At 38.6% G+C, this 18,283-nt stretch overlaps 1 protein-coding gene across 2 annotated transcripts in view; it reads left to right on the top strand.

Annotated features, from left to right (window-relative positions):
- The window catches only part of LOC122697542, a 650,597-nt gene that overhangs the window by 506,838 nt on the left and 125,476 nt on the right, over positions 1 to 18,283 (top strand). Inside the window, exon 7 of one of the 2 annotated variants that reach the window (XR_006342085.1) lies at positions 5,973 to 6,241. The exons of the other annotated variant lie outside the window; for it this stretch is intronic. The gene's annotated coding sequence lies outside the window, so the exon portion shown is untranslated. Of the gene's footprint in view, positions 1 to 5,972; positions 6,242 to 18,283 lie in introns of those variants that run through there. 2 annotated transcript variants of the gene reach the window in all.

The following is an 18,283-nucleotide window of genomic DNA, read 5'->3' as shown; positions in this document are numbered from 1 at the left end:
GAGTTTGATGTGGTCCTGCTTGTATATTTTTGCAATTGTTGCCATTGCTTTTGGTGTGAAACCCAAAAACTCATTGCAAAGACCGTTGTCAAGAAGGAAGATTACCTCAATGTCTTCTTCTAGGGGGTTTAATTGCTTAAAGTCTTATGTTCAAATGTTTAATCCCTTTTTAGTTGATTTCTGTATATGGTAAAAGACAGGGGCATGGTTTCATTTTTTCATAGGACTGTCCAGTTTTCCCAGTGCCATGTTTGGAAAGCTTGTCCTTTCCCCACTGCATATTCTTGGTTCCTTTTTCATAAGCTAACCGACAATATATGGGTATGTGTTCCTTTCTTGCTTCTCTGTTCTGCTCTGTTGATCTATGTGTCTGTTTTCGTGCCAGAAGCAAATCATTCTGTTTTGATTACTATAGCTTTCTAATACAATTTAAAATCAGCAACCCTAGTCTTGAACGTTGTTCTTCTTTCCCAAGATCACTTTGACTCTTTGGTGTTTTGTGATTTAATACAGCAGAATAGACCAAGAAGAGATGGAGAAAGTACACAGAAGAACTGTACAAAAAAATATCTTAATGACCCAGATAATCACAATGGTGTAGTTTCTCACTCAGAGCTAGACATTCTAGATTGTGAAGTCAAGTGGGCCTTAGGAAGCCCTGCTGCCCATAAAGCTAGTGGAGGTGATAGAATTCTAGCAGAGCTATTTAAAATCCTAAAAGATGATGCTATTAAAGTGCTCCACTCAATATGTCAGAAAATTTGAAAAAGCCAACAGTGGCCAGAGGATTGGACGAGGTCAATCCTCATCTCAGTTCCCAAGAAGGGCAATACTAAAGAATGTTCAAGCCACTGAACAGTTGCACTCATCTCCCATGCTTTAAGGTTATGCTCAATTCCTCCAGGCTAGGCTTCAGCATTATGTGAACCCAGAACTTCCAGATGTTCAAGCTGGGTTTAGAAAAGGCAGAGGAACCAGAGATCAAATTGCTGCCAACATCTGCTGGAACATAGAGAAAGCAAGGGAATTCGAGAAAACATCTGCTTCATTGACCTCACCAAACTGTGTGGATCACAACAAAGTGGAAAATTCTTAGAGATGGGAATACGAGACCAACCTTACCTGTCTTCTGAGAGACCTGTACACAGTTCCAAGAGCAACAGTTACAAGGGGACAGGGAACAATAAAGTCAGATGGTTCAGAATTGGTGAAGGAGTACGTCAAGGCTGTATATTGTCACCCTGCTGATATAACTTATATGTAGAGATTGTCATGTGAAATGCTGGACTGGATGAGTCCTAAAAGCTGGAATCAAGATTGCTGGGAGAAACATCAACAACCCCAGATATGTGAATGATACCACTCTAATGACAGAAAGTGAAGAGGGACTAGAGAGCCTCTTGGTGAGGGTAAAAGAGGAAAGTGAAAAAGCCGGCTTAAAACTCAATATCAAAAAAGCTAATGTCATGGCATCTGGTCTCATCACTTACATAGCAAATAGAAGGGGAAAAGGTGGAAGCAGTGACAGATTTCCTCTTCTTGGGATCCAAAACCACTGTGGATGGTGACTGCAGCCATGAAATTAGAAGACGATTGCTTCTTGGCAGAAAAGCTATGACAAACCTAGACAGTTTGTTAAAGGCAAAAACATCAGTTTGCCGACAGAGGTCTATATAGTCAAGGCTATGCTCTTTCCAGTAGTCATGTATGCATGTAAGAGCTGGACAGACAATGAAGAAGACAGAGTACTGAAGAATTGATGTTTTCGAACTGTGGTGCTATAGAAGACTCTTGAGAGTCCCTTGGACAGCAAGGAGATCAAACCAGTCAACCTTAAAGGAAATCAACCCTGAATACACTTTGGAAGGACTGATGCTGAAGCTGAAGCTCTGATACTTTGGCCACCTAAAGTGAATAACTGACTCATTGGAAAAGACCCTGATGCTGGGAAAGATTGAAGGCAGAAGAAGAAGAGAGTGACAGAGGATGAGATGGTTGGATGGCATCACCAATTCAATGGGCATGAACTTGGGCAAATTCTAGGAGATGGTAAGGAACAGGGAAGTCTGGGGTGCTGCAGTCTATGGAGTCACAAAGAGTCAGACATGACCTGGCAACTGAACAACAACAACAACAACAGTTTTATACAAGTTGTAGAATTTTTTTTTCTGTTTTGTGAAAAGTGCCTTGGAATTTTGAAAGAGACTGCAGTGAATATGTAGATAGCTTTGAGTAGTATGGATATATTAGCAATATTAATTCTTCCAGTCAGTAAATATGAAATATGTTACCTTTTGTGTTTTTAAAAAATTTCTTTCATGAGTGTCTTGAATGTTTTCATACATAGATCTTTCAACACCTTGCTTAAACTTATTTCTAAGTATTTTATTTTCTTGATGCAATTATAAATGGGATTGTTTCTATTTCTATAATTTGTTGTTGGTGTATGGATAAGTAACTGAGTTTTATATATTCAAATACAGTATACAAGATGCATGCTATTTTTTACAGAATAGACAATGTTTCCCCCAATAGGATATACAGATGGCTAAGAAGTATATGACAAGATGCTCAACATCACTATCAGGGAAGTGCAAATCAAAAGTACAACATACACCAACTAATTCCTGTTTAAATGGCTTTTACCAAAAAGTAAGAAATAAGTGTTGTTGAGGATGTGTACAAAATGGAGCTCTTATGATCTATTGGTAGGAATGTATATTGGTGCAACTCCCATGGAATACCTTCTGGAAGTTTCTCATGAAATTTAAAAAAGAACTGTTATGTGGCCATTAATCCCACTTCTGGATGTATATTCATTTCTGGATATATATTCACTTCTGAATATATATTCAAAGGAAATGAAATAATTATCTCAAAGGGAAATCTGTACTCCCATGTTCATTGTAGCAATATTCACAGTAGCCTAGGAACAACCTGTTACAGGAACAATCTAAGTATCTGTCAATAGATGAAGAGATTAAAACAATGTGATATAATATATATATATGTATATATATGAATTTTATTTAGCCATTAAAAAAGAAACAAATTCTTCCATTTGTGGCAGCATGGATGAAACTGGAGAGCCTTATGCTAAGTGAAATAAGTTAGAGAAAGACAGATACTGTATGATATCAGTTGTGAGGAATCTAAAAAAAAAAATGTGGTACTCAGAAACAGAGTAGGAAAGTGATTGCCAAGGCCTGGAGGATGGGGAAAACAGGGGTTTGTAAAAGGTTATACATTTTAACATATGAAAATTATAATGTCTGAGGATCTAATGTATAGCATGATGACTACAACTGATAAAATTGTGTTGTATAATTGATGCTGTCTAAGAGAGAGGAACTTAACCTGTGTTCTCTTCAAAAAATAAAAGGTAAACATGTCAGATAACTATGTTACTTAAGTTAATAGAAAGGTAAATTCTTTTCTAATACATACGTAAATGAGGGTCAGCACTGTGGCGGAGGGATAGGTGGAAATGGCAAGTGTACCTGACTGGGTTGCTATTTCCTCCTCCAGAGAAGCTTCCTGACCCAGGGATTGAACCGTCTCCTGCATTGCAGGCAGATTCTTTACCTAATGAACCATCAGGGAAGTCCTAACAAAACTCCCATATAACCTAGAAATTCTACTATTGGGCATATACCCTGAGAAAACCATAATTCAAAAAAACATGTGTACCCCAAAGTTCATTGCAACACTGTTTACAATAGTCAGGATGTGGAAGCAATCTAGATGTGCACTGAGAGAGGAATGGATAAAGAAGTTGTGGTAAATCTATACAAGGGAATTTTAATTAACCATAAAAGGAGCGAATTCGGGTCACTTGAGCTGAGGTGGATTAACGTACAGCCTGTTATACAGAGTGAAGTAAGTCAAAAAGAGAAAACCAAATATTGTATATTAATGCATATATATGGAATCTAGAAAAATGGCACTGGTGAACCTATTTTCAGGGCAGGAAGAGAGACACAGAGAACAGTTTTGTGGATACAACGGGGGGAGAAGAGGGCAAGTTGACTTGGGAGACTAGCATTGAAACACAGTACATTACCATATGTAAAATATTAACAGATAGCTAGCTGAAACTCCAATACTTTGGCCACCTCATGCAAAGAGTTGACTCACTGGAAAAGACCCTGATGCGGGGAGGGATTGGGGGCAGGAGGAGAAGGGGACGACAGAGGATGAGATGGCTGGATGGCATCACCGACTCGATGGACATGAGTTTGAGTAATCTCTGGGAGTTGGTGATGGACAGGGAGGCCTGGCGTGCTGCGATTGATGGGGTCGCAAGGAGTTGGACACGACTGAGCGACTGAACTGAACTGAGTGTGAAGTTGCTATATGACACAGGAAGCTCACCCCGTGCTCTGTGACCACCTAGAGAAGTGGGATGGGGTGTGTGGTGGGGGGACTCAAGAGGGAGGGGATATATGTATACTTATGGCTGATTCACATTGCTGTACAGCAGAAACCAACACATTGTAAAGAAATTATACTCCAATTAAAAGTAAATTTAAAAAATAATATATACATATATCAAATGATCATGTTATATACTTTAAATATCTTACAGTTTTATTTGCCAATTCTGTCTCAAACAATACTCTTATTCTGCTTGCTAGTCCCTATTCATGACATATGATTTATATATGTTGATGTCTACATAGGAAAAAAAAAAAAAACTTTGCAGTATCTACTGAGAAAGGCAAAATGGAGATTTTTCGATTGCTTAAATACCACTTAAGCAAAAGGATTAATAATTAACTAGTTATCAGTGGATGAATAGCCCCTCAGCCTCTGGCCTCACTTTTAACTGGACCCTGCTTCTCCTCTTTCTAGTGCTTTGGTAGGTTCCTTATCTTTGAGGGCAAATTTAACAAGTCAGCTTCCATACAAATGTTATAACTGGGTGCTTAGTCCCCAGAGGTGACAAAGTCCCTTATCACTTGAAACAGCTTGTGTGAAATAAAAGCCACCCCCGCCCCCTCCCGTATTATTTGTGTTTTTAAGGAGATCCAAAAGGCTACGGTAGCACTGAGGAGAAATTTTGTTTTCCAAGCTGGACTCCCCTTGTCGCGACTGGATCGGTGGTGTATGAAATTTTTCAGGCTGCTTGAGCAGCTGTGGCTGTCTTATGCTTTCATACATATGCCCATCACACACACACACACCCCCCCACACATAATAAGTGACTGGCATGAAAGGAAAGTCAGGTTCCCATTTTTCCAGTGACTGAAGATAAAAAATTTAGACTTCTCTTGTTGCCCTAATTTTCTTCTTTTCAGAGTAAAATGTGAATGAAAAAAGTGAAAATCACACACAAAACCTTTAAATCAGAAGAGAATTTTAACTTTCCTCCTTCATTTTCTTAAAATAAAAATATTCAAATAAATATAAAACACAGAGACATAAATATATTTATACAGATATACATAAAGGGTAGCTGAAGGATCTTCTAACAGGGATGTCATTAACTTTTGTGTGGAAGGCCTGTGACAATGTTCATGATGACCAGTCACTGAAAGTTTTGACATTTTTCATGTCGCTGAAATATATTTTTTTTCTGTACACTTCAGATAATGAAGCCTTTGCGGGGCTACACGCAAAAACCGAGAAACTTGCTCTTGTGTTGCTATCACCACCTCTGATTTTGAACCTCTGGGGGTGTCTTATAAACAGAAGTCTCATCTGAAACGGCTGCTGTTAAAATGTCCATGTGTTATATACTGCATGTTCTATTTAAAAAAATATTTTTATTATTTATTACCATAATAGCTGGAATTTTCGACTACTTTTCCATTCTGTAGGAAATTTTACATTTTAAAATGTGGGTGTTTGTATTAAAGTTATAGGGACTTTGCATGAGTTTTTAAAAATTAATGCTTTGATCAAATTTTGGAACTGGAAAATAGGATTGGGGTGACCTGATTTCTCTCATTCCTTTTGCTTGGTTACAGAGTGTGAACCACATCAGACGGTGACCATTCTGCTCCTTAAACAATTCCTGGGAAGTCAGTCCACAGTCTTCTTTAATGATTCATCCACCCCAGGACTCAACAACCCAGATTGTTGAAATTTCTTATTATATATACCTTGAAGCTTGAAGTCATTCCATGTTTTTTTTCCATTTTCCGTGGAATTTGAAACCTCTTTAGTCTAATAATTCCTAATATACTTTAATGTGATTATTAAATGATCTTGAACATAACTTTTTAAAGGTAAGCCATCTTAAGCATTTAGCATTTCTCATGTCTTCCTTTGCACTCTATCTTTTGTATATTTTGGCATATGAATAAATAATCATGATTGAAATTATTTGAAAACTTCTTAATTTACAAAGAAATTTGTATATCCATGCTGGTCTTAGTCTCATTCTGATAAACAAGGAGACAAGGGTTTTATGCACTTAGGGAAGAAAGAAATCTGGGAAGGAAGAAAGGAAGTTAAGATGATGTGTAATGAAGGGTTGAATGGAGCAGGAAATGGATGTAAGAACATGAAATAATGGGATGCTTACATATTTCAGTAGCCAAACTATGTAAGATAGATGGGTCTGCCAAGAACAGTTGCCCTTTTCTGATTCACTAATTTTTGTAGCAAAATCAAAGCCTCATATTTTTTGCAGACTTTTACCTGATTGAATCCCATCCTGACAAAGTTGGCACACACATGCTCCGCACACAGGTGTGTACACAGACCTTGACAAGTGAAATGAGCCAGTTTGCATTGTGGCTACCAATCGCTCTTTGGTCTGCCCCTCTTTCCCTCCAATTTTCTCTACTCTTCCTGCATGTTCTTCCGGGTAGGATGTGGGAAATGGGTAGCTCAAACACACACATTAAAAGTTGTAGGGATAAAGTTGACTCCGTTACAAATTAAAGGTACCCTGCTGGCTCAGCAGTAAAGAACCCAGCTGCCAACAGGAGACCCGGGTCGGTTTCCTGAGCGGTGAAGATCCCCCGGACCAGGAAACGGCAGCGACTCCAGTGTTCATGCCAGGGAAACCCCATGGACAGAGGAGCCTGGTTGGTGACCGTCCATGGGGTTGCAAAAAGAATCAGGCACAAATTAGTGACTAAAGAACAAAATCAGGGAAGTCTTTCCCCCATCATTTCCTCCTTCTGACCACTGCTGAATATGATTTAAAAACTGGAGATTTGGAGTTGTAATTGGAAATCAGAAATATATGTTAATTTTCCAATTGAAGGAGGAATCTCTAAATTCAGTCCGTGAATGTTTAAAATCTTAGAACTTCATTAAGTTGTGATGACTACAGTGAGACAGTTAAGGTTGAGAAATAGAAGCTCAGCCTTCTCTCCCCAGCAAGACACCTGCCAGGTGACGCTGTGCTCTGAGCTTGTTCTCTTGGCCTCTGTCCCACTTGTCTCCTGCATGCAGAGCAAGAAAACTTAAAAAGCTGTTAGGGTTTGGGGTGGTCATATACCCAATGGCAAAAGTTTTCCCCAATCCCACAAAGAAAACAACCTTTTTTTTTGTTGTTCAAAATTGGAAACTTTAAGGGAAGATTTATGGACCTTCGGGCCTTCAGGTTTATAAAACCATCTGTCGCTTCATAGTTTGCAGGCTGGATGCTTTGAGAGTTCAAAGTTTGGACTGACCACACCACTACTGCTACCACTCCCTCCTCCTTCTTTAATAGTTCAATTTAGTTTCTACATTGATACCTAAGAAGCTAGTCTTTTAAACTTACTGGACAACTTGTAAAAATCAGTAGGATTTAGGAGAATGTATCTGTTACTTTTTAAGGGCATTTTTACTGTTTGTCCCTTGCTGCATTAAGGAGTCCAGTTGGTGACCTCTGAGTTTCCACTTAGCTTAGCTTCCTTGTGGGAGCACTGTGTAATTTGGGTTTTGTTTTGGCAGTTGGTGACCTTTGACCCCTCTCAGTAAAGTGTTTAGGTTGAGGAGGCCTGAAAAGAGCTTTCAGATGGGATATTTCGAACCTCTTCCAAGCTAGAGCAGTCTTCCTTTCAGCATTGCAAACCCTTATATAGAAATGGTTTCCAGCCTCTATAGAGTGTTCTGGTGGAGCAAGTCAGATCAAAGGCTTGATATTTGAAAAATGCACATTCACATTGTAGAGCGAAAAAAAAATGTTTTGCAAGTCAATAATATCACTTCAAAGTGACTCAAGTGTGTTCTCAATTTCAAAAGAAAATGGAGAATATGAGAACAGGGTGTATAAGTTTTCTCTGCCTAATTCTGTTTGTAACTGAGATGAAATCTCAACTAAACCTTAAGTGCTAGTGACGGGTCCCCAAGGACTCTGGGTGTAGGGCAATCTGCTTATTAATTGCCTGTACCTGTGATAATCTTGTACACTTAGATTACAAGGGTGACAAACTTTCATCCACCTCACATCTTTGGAATGCAAATTAGTTACACTTTATTAAAGGAATAGCATTTTAGGGAAGAATATAAAATGAGAAACTGAGATAATGTGGATTAGCCCTTTAAATACCTTTAGTCCCAGAAAATTAGTTGTATTCATAGGACTGTTTTCGGTTGTTGTATAGTATTTGTTGAGTACCCATTTTATGGGTGTCTGTCTTTCTCCTAGGTACAGTATAATTGTATCTTTAGATAACACAACATTTTAGGGATAGGACTTTTTTTTTTCTTTGCCTGTTCAACATGCTTTATGATAACATTAGAATAAGTCTTATGTGTGCATCTATGCATGCAAATGATTTATCATATTAGTACTTACTTGACGTATGTTTCTTGCACACATTATCTAATTTGCTAGAAACTAAATTTTAACCATATTGTGATGAAAATGAACTCTCCTGACAACTCTTTCTTTCCTCATATTCTTTCCTTAAATGATGATGGTGAACTATAATATTGTGGAAGTCTATGTTCAGAGTGTAAAGCTCAAAACATGAGACTCAGAGATTGAATCTTGAGGTCTGATCTGTTCCTTAACTTTGCCTTAAGCCTTTAGACGTTAGGTCAGCAGTTAGGCAAGGCAGTATTTTTCCTTCCACAACAGTAATTCTAGTTTGCTTCTTAACCTCTGATAAATCTACTTGTTCGCATCCTCTTTTCAACACAGTGTTAACATGTCAATGTTCATATCCAGACTGAGATGAAAACTGAATTGTGGATCTTAAATGATACTACACAGTCATTTGTTTGGAAAATGGGGAGACTTCAGATTGAGCAGATATGATACACAGATATTTGTCTAAACTGGTTCTGAATCTGACTCATCTGTGACTGAATCTTGGTTACCAGACCTGCATTTAATTTCTACTTAAACTCCAAAAGTGCTTCAAAGATTTTGATCAGGTTCTTTTGAATTTACTTTTAATTAATCCCCTTAGACACAGTTTATAGATTAAGGGGAACCTCCCAACACTTTGCAGAATGAAATTGCATCCCCTAAAATGGCTACTTCTTGTATTGCTCAGTGACTGATTGGTGTAAGAAAGCAGGCTGACTTGGGCTGTTTTCTTTCCTACTGTGTTGTAGTCAGTAGAAAAGAAAAGAGCTCTGTAAGCATAGTTGAGTGAATGCACAGCTATGCTCAAGATTTTAGAGTCACCTTTTGCTTACTCACTTCTCCTTTCCTGTCCTCATATCACATCTGTCACCAGTTTTCTCAGATGATTCCTCCAGAGAGTGGGCCTTTCCACCTACCTCTGACGTGAAATGCACTAATAATAGTTTTGAGCTTTGACAGATATATCAACTTCAGTTTTTCTAACTAGCAGCACCAAATAAATTCTGACCTGGAGATTACTAACCTCATGTCTGCCAACTGGGGTTGATCCATGGTTGCCATCACCATTTAGAAAAGTACATTTCAATATATCACATTATGTGAGTTTCAATTGCAAAGTTTTGGGAATCTTCAGAATCCATCTGTTGTGATAACTGAGAAATTTAGAAAATGTCTGAAACTGTATATATGCAATTTTATATGCTATTTTACATATAGATATAATTTATATATATATATATAACCTTAAACATGTATGGATGTGAGTTGGACTATAAAAAAAGCTGAGTGCTGAAGAATTGATGCTTTTGAACTGTGGTGTTGGAGAAGACTCTTGAGAGTCCCTTGGACTGCAAGGAGATCCAACCAGTCCATCCTAAAGGAGATCAGTCCTGGGTGTTCATTGGAGGGACTGATGCTGAAGCTGAAACTCCAATACTTTGACCACCTCATGCAAAGAGTTGACTCATTGGAAAAGACCCTGATGCTGGGGAGGATTGGGGGCAGGAGGAGAAGGGGTTGATGACAGAGAATGAGATGTTTGGATGGCATCACCAACTCAGTGGACATGAGTTTGAGTAAACTCTGGGAGCTGGTGATGGACAGGGAGGTCTGGTGTGCTACAGTCCATGGGATCGCAAAGAGTCGGACACGACTGAGCAACTGAACTGAACTGATGCTTATATATATATAAATTTCAAACGTTATTTGCATTAAATACTTTTTACCTTTATCAAGAAAGGGCAAAAGAAATTCAGTCTTTCATGTTACTGTGTTTGGTCTTTTCTCTTAACCTTCTGAATCAAGTTCTAGTTTTCACTCTCAATTGCGTGGTATCCAGACCAAGTTTGTTATTCTCCCCAAGCTTATGAAATACTTCATCATGGGGTCATCTTCATGTGTTTTCTGACCTCTAAATTTCATCAGAGCAAACCCACAGTTTGCTTCAAAACCATCATGAGAGTCTGCCAGTCTTGGCCTCTTGATCATTTGTTTGAGATTATTATACTAACGACGCATTTCTGGATATGTAGGCACACATATCCATGCTTTTCTGCAATATTATGGTAAAAGCCTTGGTCAGTGGTTTTCACAGGGAGTGGGGAAGCTATATTTTTAGTATTAGAGTGACCCCTGGGGCCTGGGTAAATGCAGATTGCAGAAAAGAAGACATGACCATTCCAAGAACTTTGGCCTTTGACCCAGAAATATATGCTAATGGGTCTCTGGCTGAATTTCTATGTGGTTCTTAGCACAATAAAACTGACAACCATGAGTTTTTCTGAAATGTTTACACTGTAGTTTCTTAACCACATGTGAACAGCATTGAAGCGTTTATAAATAATCTTTGGATTCTCAAAGTTCACAAACATTTGTCTGACCTTGAAAAAGGCCATAGGCAAGGTATATGAAATTCGGAATCTGGAATAACTGAATTAAATTAGATAATGTATGTGATAATTCTCTGTGACTTGTAACTACCAGACTGATGTTGATCATTGGTATGTACAGTTTATTTTCTTTAGGTTCCATGGAATAAGATTTGGGTTAGGTCAGATTATTTGGTTCCTGTATGTGTCACAGTGAAACATAAATTGAATTAGGTTCAGATAACTGATTCTGTTCTTGCTTTGGTATACCAGTTGTCTATTGATTCTACACTCCTTCTGCCCCTGTTTCTAGGGAAAGTTCCTTTCTTCTGCTTTCTGTCTGCCTCTTTCTCAAAGAAATCATCTATTCCCCACCTGAATCTATGTTTTGGGAGTGAGTCCTAATTCCTCACTCCAGGGATGGCCAGCTGTCTTGATCTGAGCACTCAGGATTCACTTAATTTGTTCATGGTGGGCTTGTGAGTAGTGCTAACTTAACTATACTTGCCTCTGAGACTTTGCTAGAACTTTTGGGATGAGTAAAGATACAGCCTTTAGTAGTCGCATTTTCTGTTCTGTGGGGACCTGCCTGTCAACCTGGAGCTAAGGAGAGGGATGGAGAAAAGAGACACATTCCTGATAATAAAGGCTGGACTCTGCCTCCTCCCGTTCTCCAACTCAGTCCCACTGAACTTCCCTGCTCTGTGGTCCAAAGAACATCTCCATGTTTTTGTCTGTTTAATTTGCTTCACAGAAGTTTCTGTTCCTGGCAATGGAATGTTCTGGTTTCTTCCCACTGCCATTCACTGGCTGGCTAGTGGTTGTGTGATCTTGAACTTGACAGTTGTGTTTCCTCATGTTCAGTGTTTTCATGTGTAAAATTAGATTGTAGCATTTAGAAATCAAACAAACAGTATACAGAAATGACAATAGTTCAGAAGTGTTATCAAGTTATTGGAGATGGGTGATATTAAATAAGTTGTTATCAGCCTAGATCCAAAGAAATGGGAGAAGGGGTCATCTGTGGAACTTAAACAGAGTCTTGCAGAGGAGGACACCTTGAAGAAACTGTGATTGTGTCTGGGAAAATTTAAGAGGAGGGAGCCAGGGGAATAAGTTCACTGATCTCATTCTGTTTCCTTCCATCCATCTCCTGCCAGGGCTTCCCATTTGTTGATTCCAACAGGAAGACAGAAAGTAAGGGGGCCTATTGATGTGGTCCCTAGGCCATCCCACAGAAGCCATAAACATGGTGGAGAAGGAAGAAAGTATATCCAGAAGGGCAAAGAGAAGGTATCTGGCATGGCAGATAATATTGGACTTGTCTTTCAATTCTAAAATTAAATGAGAATGAATACAAGTCTAGAATGACATGACATTGGGATTCATTTGGATTCGTGTATACATATGAGTGAGAAAAGAGGAGGGAAATCTTACATCCCCCCCTTTTTCCCTGCACATTTACTATCCCGGTTCATTAAAAGCATGACTAATTAGGCCAATGATGTTTTACTGTTTCAAATGGCATGGCAAAAGAGCTAGGTAATTTTTTAGTTAAATTAGACAATAAATTAATTCAAATTTTTCTTGAAAGTTGATTTTTAAAAATTAGAATAGGACTTTGTTGGTTTTGAAAATAGATTTAGAAAAGTACTTTTCTTTTGTACGTAGTAGAGTTGTATATCTTTAACTTACTCAACTAACATGTGCTTGAAAAAAATCAGAAAAAGTAGGCTCACAGATGTGGAGAACAAACTAGTGGTTAGTAGTGGGTGAGGGGATTTTTAGGGATGGGGGGTACAAACTATTGGATATAAATAGGCTGAAGGATGTTTTGTACAACATGGGTAATATAGCCAACAGTTTGTAGCGAATATAAATAGAAAGCAACCTTTAAACATTATATATATATTTTTTTAAAAAGCAGAAGACAGACAAATTTATTTTTAAAAAATCACCACTAAACGGAGACCTAGTGTTTCATTTGGTTTCTCCACTAAAGAGGTAGGAATTTGTCTAAATGCTTGAGAAGAGCTGACCATGTTAGGCTTATTGCAAGACCACAAAATATGTATAAAACCACATATAGCATTATTTGTGGGTGATTTAAAGAATGTTCGAGTAAGTTTTTCTCCATACAAATTTTCCCTCACTTATTTATTTCCTGAGTAAGATAGAGCTCCATTGTAATGGCACAATAGAATATTTAGAGGTATTGTTGTTCAGTCCTAAATTGTGTCCAACTATTTGCAACCCTACAGACTGTAGCACGCAGACTTCCCTGTCTTTCTGAATATTCAGAGAGAATAATTCGTTACAAAGATATGGAGGTCTTACAAATTTAGAATAAAGCCCTTTCAACTCCCATTCTTTTGTTAGAACTGCATCCTTGTAGATACGATGTCTAAATGTATGTGTGTTAACCTATAATGCAGAAACACCACCCTCCTCCTTGGTGATAGTGATGGTCTGTGTCTATACTTAGGGAAGTAAAACAGGCTTCTTCTGTTGTGGGATGGTTCTCCTGTATCCTGCCCACCAGAGAGGTCTGTGTGTGGCCATCTCCCTCTATGCATACCTTGTGTGTGGGTCAACCGCAGTTCTATAGCACCCCTGCCAAGAACTTTGTCTTGGCCACTGGAGGTGCAAACGGCAGAGTCTCAAGATTTTATTCAGTCCCAAAGGGTTTCTTCAGAAAGGTATAATCCATAGGAGTAAAAACAGACTTCCAGGAAAAGAACACAAACCATAATCAAGATCATGGTCTTGATCATCTTCATAAATTTAAGAGAAAAATCTCACCAAACTGATTGATATATATTCTCAAATAATGTTTTTATTGGCTGCCAGCATGTAAAGGTGGAGCATTCATAATCTGGAGGTCACAGTGTAGACTCTTTCCATGTACAGACAGCCTCCTGCCACATTCCTTTCCATCTGTATTGGTGAACTGCAGTCTTTGCACCCAATGGTAGAGTGCAAAGATAAGGGATTTGACCCAGAAAAAAATTCAACCTCACATCACTTGTAACAAGTGTGAATTGTTATTTCACACTACCGGTAGCCGTTTTCTTTTTTTTTAGTTTCTTCTATGCACTAGGCAGTATAAGAGATGCTTAATGTAGTCTACATTGTCACATTTATATTTTTATTCACACGATCATACATGGCAGGGATGATTCTCTAGTTATTTTATAGCTAGAGAACTTGTTTCTCTCTTGCTTTCCTTATCCCTCCTACATATTAGACTTTGTTGTAAGTTCTAAGCATTCTTTTTCTTAAATCTTTTAAAGATTTCTTCCTTTTCTTTCCAGACCTTCTACCACAAACTGCTCCATCAATCTCCTGGGTGATCCCCAGTCCCCGAATTAATATCCCTGGAATCCCCTTCTGCTCCCTGTAATACTGGCTGTGTTCTTCAGCTGGACTTTACTTTAAAATTACAAGTAAAATTGTGTCTCTGCTCCCTAAACCCTTGGATGGCTACCCCTTTTCCCTAGAAGAAAGCCCACTTTTCTTCCCACTGTCCTGGGTCTCTCCTAGATCTGGCCCTTGCCTGGGTTTCAGCTTCACTCCTGCCCTGTCTTCTCCTCTCTCCAGGCCAGCTACACCAGATCTGATCAGTTCCCTGAACATACCACGATCCTGCACTATCTTCCTTGCCTTGTTTTGCTCTGCCTAGAATGTTTTTTTACTATAGTTTGTTTAGCTTCCTCCCATGTATCTTTTAGATTTTTATCTTCTGCGTCAGTTCCTTGGACAGTGACTCCAACCCTTTTGACTAGGAGCCGAGTTCCCTTGCTCTCTGCTCCCACAGTGTGAGTCCTTCCTGTTTCCACATCTCTTCATGTTTGTGATTACTTGTTCAAATACCTGTCTTTTCCGCTAGAATATAATCTTAATGAAATCAGTGACCTCACCTGTCCTGTTTATCAAAGTATTTTCTTTCTGTAATGTAGAATCTAGTGCTGGGGAAGCATTCAGTAAACAGTTGTCAAATACATAAAGATTTTTTAAGAAAACCGAAAACTGGAGAGGTTGAATCACCTGCCCTGAGTTATACAAGTTATACCTCTGGCCACACCTGAATTAGAACCCACGTGTGTTTATCAAGAGAGTCCAGCTTTCCCTCTGTTTGACTGCTACCTTGGGGAAGGGCTGGTGTGACTAGAAAGGTTCATTTATACTGTTTCCTGTTTTCTGCCCTTGAAACAGTATTTTGAATCCAGTTTTATATAATGGAAGGTTCTAAGATCTTTGTGATAATAGAACATATACTTTAAAATAGTATTTTGAAAGTTATAGATGCCTGCTTAGTGATATTTCTACATGTTTTAGAAAGTTATATAATCTAGAACCTTTTTGTGAAATCTATCATTAACTACTTTTAATTTTCATCTTGAATTTTATGTTAAAATTTAAAGTAAGTTTTTTTTTGTTTTTTTTTTTTTAATCATCTTCTATGGGCTTTTTTGGTGGCTCAGATGTTAAAGAATCCACCTGCAGTGAAGGAGACCTGAGTTCAGTCCCTGGGTTGGGAAGATCTCCTGCAGGAGGGCATGGCAACTCACTCTAGTATTCTTGCCTGGAGAATCCTGATGGACAGAGGAGCCTGGTGGGCTACAGTCGGTGGGGTAGCAGAGTCAGACATGACTGAGCAACTCAAACACAGCACAGCACAATCTTTCTTAAGTACAGTTTTCCCTGAAAGATTGCTTATAAATCACAATGTTACTTGGGTATTTCCTTTTGTATGTGGAATACAAAGAGGAGAGAGGTAAATTGCTGCCATATAACAGTATTTGTTTTTGTTGATGAGGGGAGAAATTAATTTGTTGACAAGCCGTTGGCATGTGGCAGGTGAGTCTGGTTCCTGATTGTGAGTGGTTAGTTAATCTGTGAAATTTATTAATTCCCAGTCCAAACAACGGTGAATAATAGCAGTGCAAACTTTGGCTCTGGTTTTGTTTAGCTTGTTTCTGCTGGTATTTATAAATACCTCTTTGAAAGTGAAAGTTGCTCAGTTGTGTCCGACTCTTTGTGACCCCCATGGACTATATAGTCCATGGAATTCTCCAGGCCAGAATACCGGAGTGGGTAGCCTATCCCTTCTCCAGCGGATCTTCCTGACCCGGGAATCAAACTGGGGTCTCCTGCATTGCAGGCAGATTCTTTATCAACTGAGTATGAGGGAAGATCAAGTCGTTAGCAATTTACAAAGATTACAGATTTCTTGAAGCCAAAGAATGTGAGGGATGTGCACACATCCCTTCATTTCTCCTCCAGACTTTATTTTTTCAGGCATCTCTAATAAGATGAGAATTTCCTGAAGACATAGAAGCAAACATCTATGGCTGGCTCATGGTGGGAGAGTAGGTATTTGTTTGCTTTAAATTTTCAGGAGTCATTGATTTTTCAAATGTGCATCCTGGCGCTTACCTGCTTCTGTTTGGTGCCAGTTCTACTCTGGAGGGAGGTTTGGGGACAGAGCGTCTTTTTGAAATCCCATGAACCTAGCTTTTTCATCAGTGACAGTGTGAAAAAGCGTAGCTGTGGGGATCTTCTTTCGAATACAACTGGAATATTAGTGGAATTTTTTTTTCTTGTTACCTGCATACATTTTGTAACTTTCCATTGGACACTGTATGATTTCCAAATTAATTTGGTCATTCTCGATGTAGAATTTGTGGTGTTTATTGTGCAACAGTAGCAGTGACAGTCTTTGCAGGTTTGTTTGATTTTTGATAGTAAAAAAATTCATCCCAGTGCTACTGCTCTTTGCTTATAAAACTGACCAGTTATGATTGCATTTGTAACCATGAGTGAGCTTAGACCTTTCTTCAATCTCTCTCTAAGTCCTAAGAAAGAATTTCTTAGGTAAAGACTGCAGAACTAGACATTTGAGAAATGCTGCAATGTTTCAAATGACTCATGAATGTAGAAGAACATTTTCTGTTGTAGTTCACGTGAAAGATGAACTTGGTTTTGAGTACCAGCAGTGGAATTTTAAACCTTTGAGATACTCAATGAGATTCTGCAATTTCTCTCATTAATTCATGTCTTTTACAGTTTTAAATCTAGGAGGAATATTCTTCAGAGGGGAAAACCCACTGGAAGTGTCAATTTCACTAAGCAGTGAAGAGTTAGTTTATTTTCAAATAAGTAAAGATGTTGGATGGGATACTCTTTACAAAGACTTTTAGTATGTTTCACAAATCAGTTCTCAAAAATGTGAAATCTCTCTATATTTTTTGGGGGGCTGGGGGAAAGGTGAAAATTCTAAGTTGTGAGTTCCAATTGCCTAGAACAAACTCCCACTGTGTTTCTACTCATTGGCATTTTTAGTATTCTTAATTTGTTCGGCGGACCAAATGATTTTACTCATAGGGATAGTCAGATGAGTGCTCCCTGTAATAGACAACTTTGTTTTTGAAGCAAATATACTCTTTGTGGAAATCTGACAATGAAGAGACAGAACAAAGCAGTTGTATGAATTGATCAGGAAATGGATGGATAACTGGAGCAATGAAGTTATTCATTTATCGTTTGTTTTATGACAGCCACTGTAGACAGGTTTTCTCAGCATACTTTCCCATGGATATAGAAATGAGGGATTTTCATGCTACCACATATGGGACAACTCTATTGCTTCTTACCACCATTTGAAACAGAAGATCCACAATTCTTGGGTGGGAGACAAGAAAAGTCACAACTAGACTCACAGTTATTATTTAGGTTGTAATTAGTTAGCATTCAGTATGGATGAGGCTTTGGGTTACCTTAAATGAATTAGTTTCCTCATTGGGTGCTATGGGTTAAGTTCTTTTGTTCTCTGAAAATGCTTATGTTGAAAACCTGATGCCCAAGGTGATGGTTTTAGGAGGTGGAATCATTGGAAAATGATTAGGTTATGAGGGTAGAGCCCACATATGGGCAGAGCCCCCATGAATGAGATTAGCGTTCTTTTGGAAGAGGCCTGAAATACTCACTCATCCCTTCTATCCCGGGGTGGAAGAAATGTCTGTGTCCTGGAAGAGGCTCTCACTTAACCATGCTGGCACCCTGATCTTGGACTTCTAGCCTCCAGAGCTGTGATAAATAACATTGCTTATAACCCCCACCCAGCCTTTGGTATGTTGTAATAGCAGCC

Source organism: Cervus elaphus, chromosome 7 (assembly GCF_910594005.1).
Source record: "Cervus elaphus chromosome 7, mCerEla1.1, whole genome shotgun sequence".
In the NCBI taxonomy this organism is placed as follows: Eukaryota; Metazoa; Chordata; class Mammalia; order Artiodactyla; family Cervidae; genus Cervus; species Cervus elaphus.
This window is presented reverse-complemented; position numbering and strand designations above follow the sequence as displayed.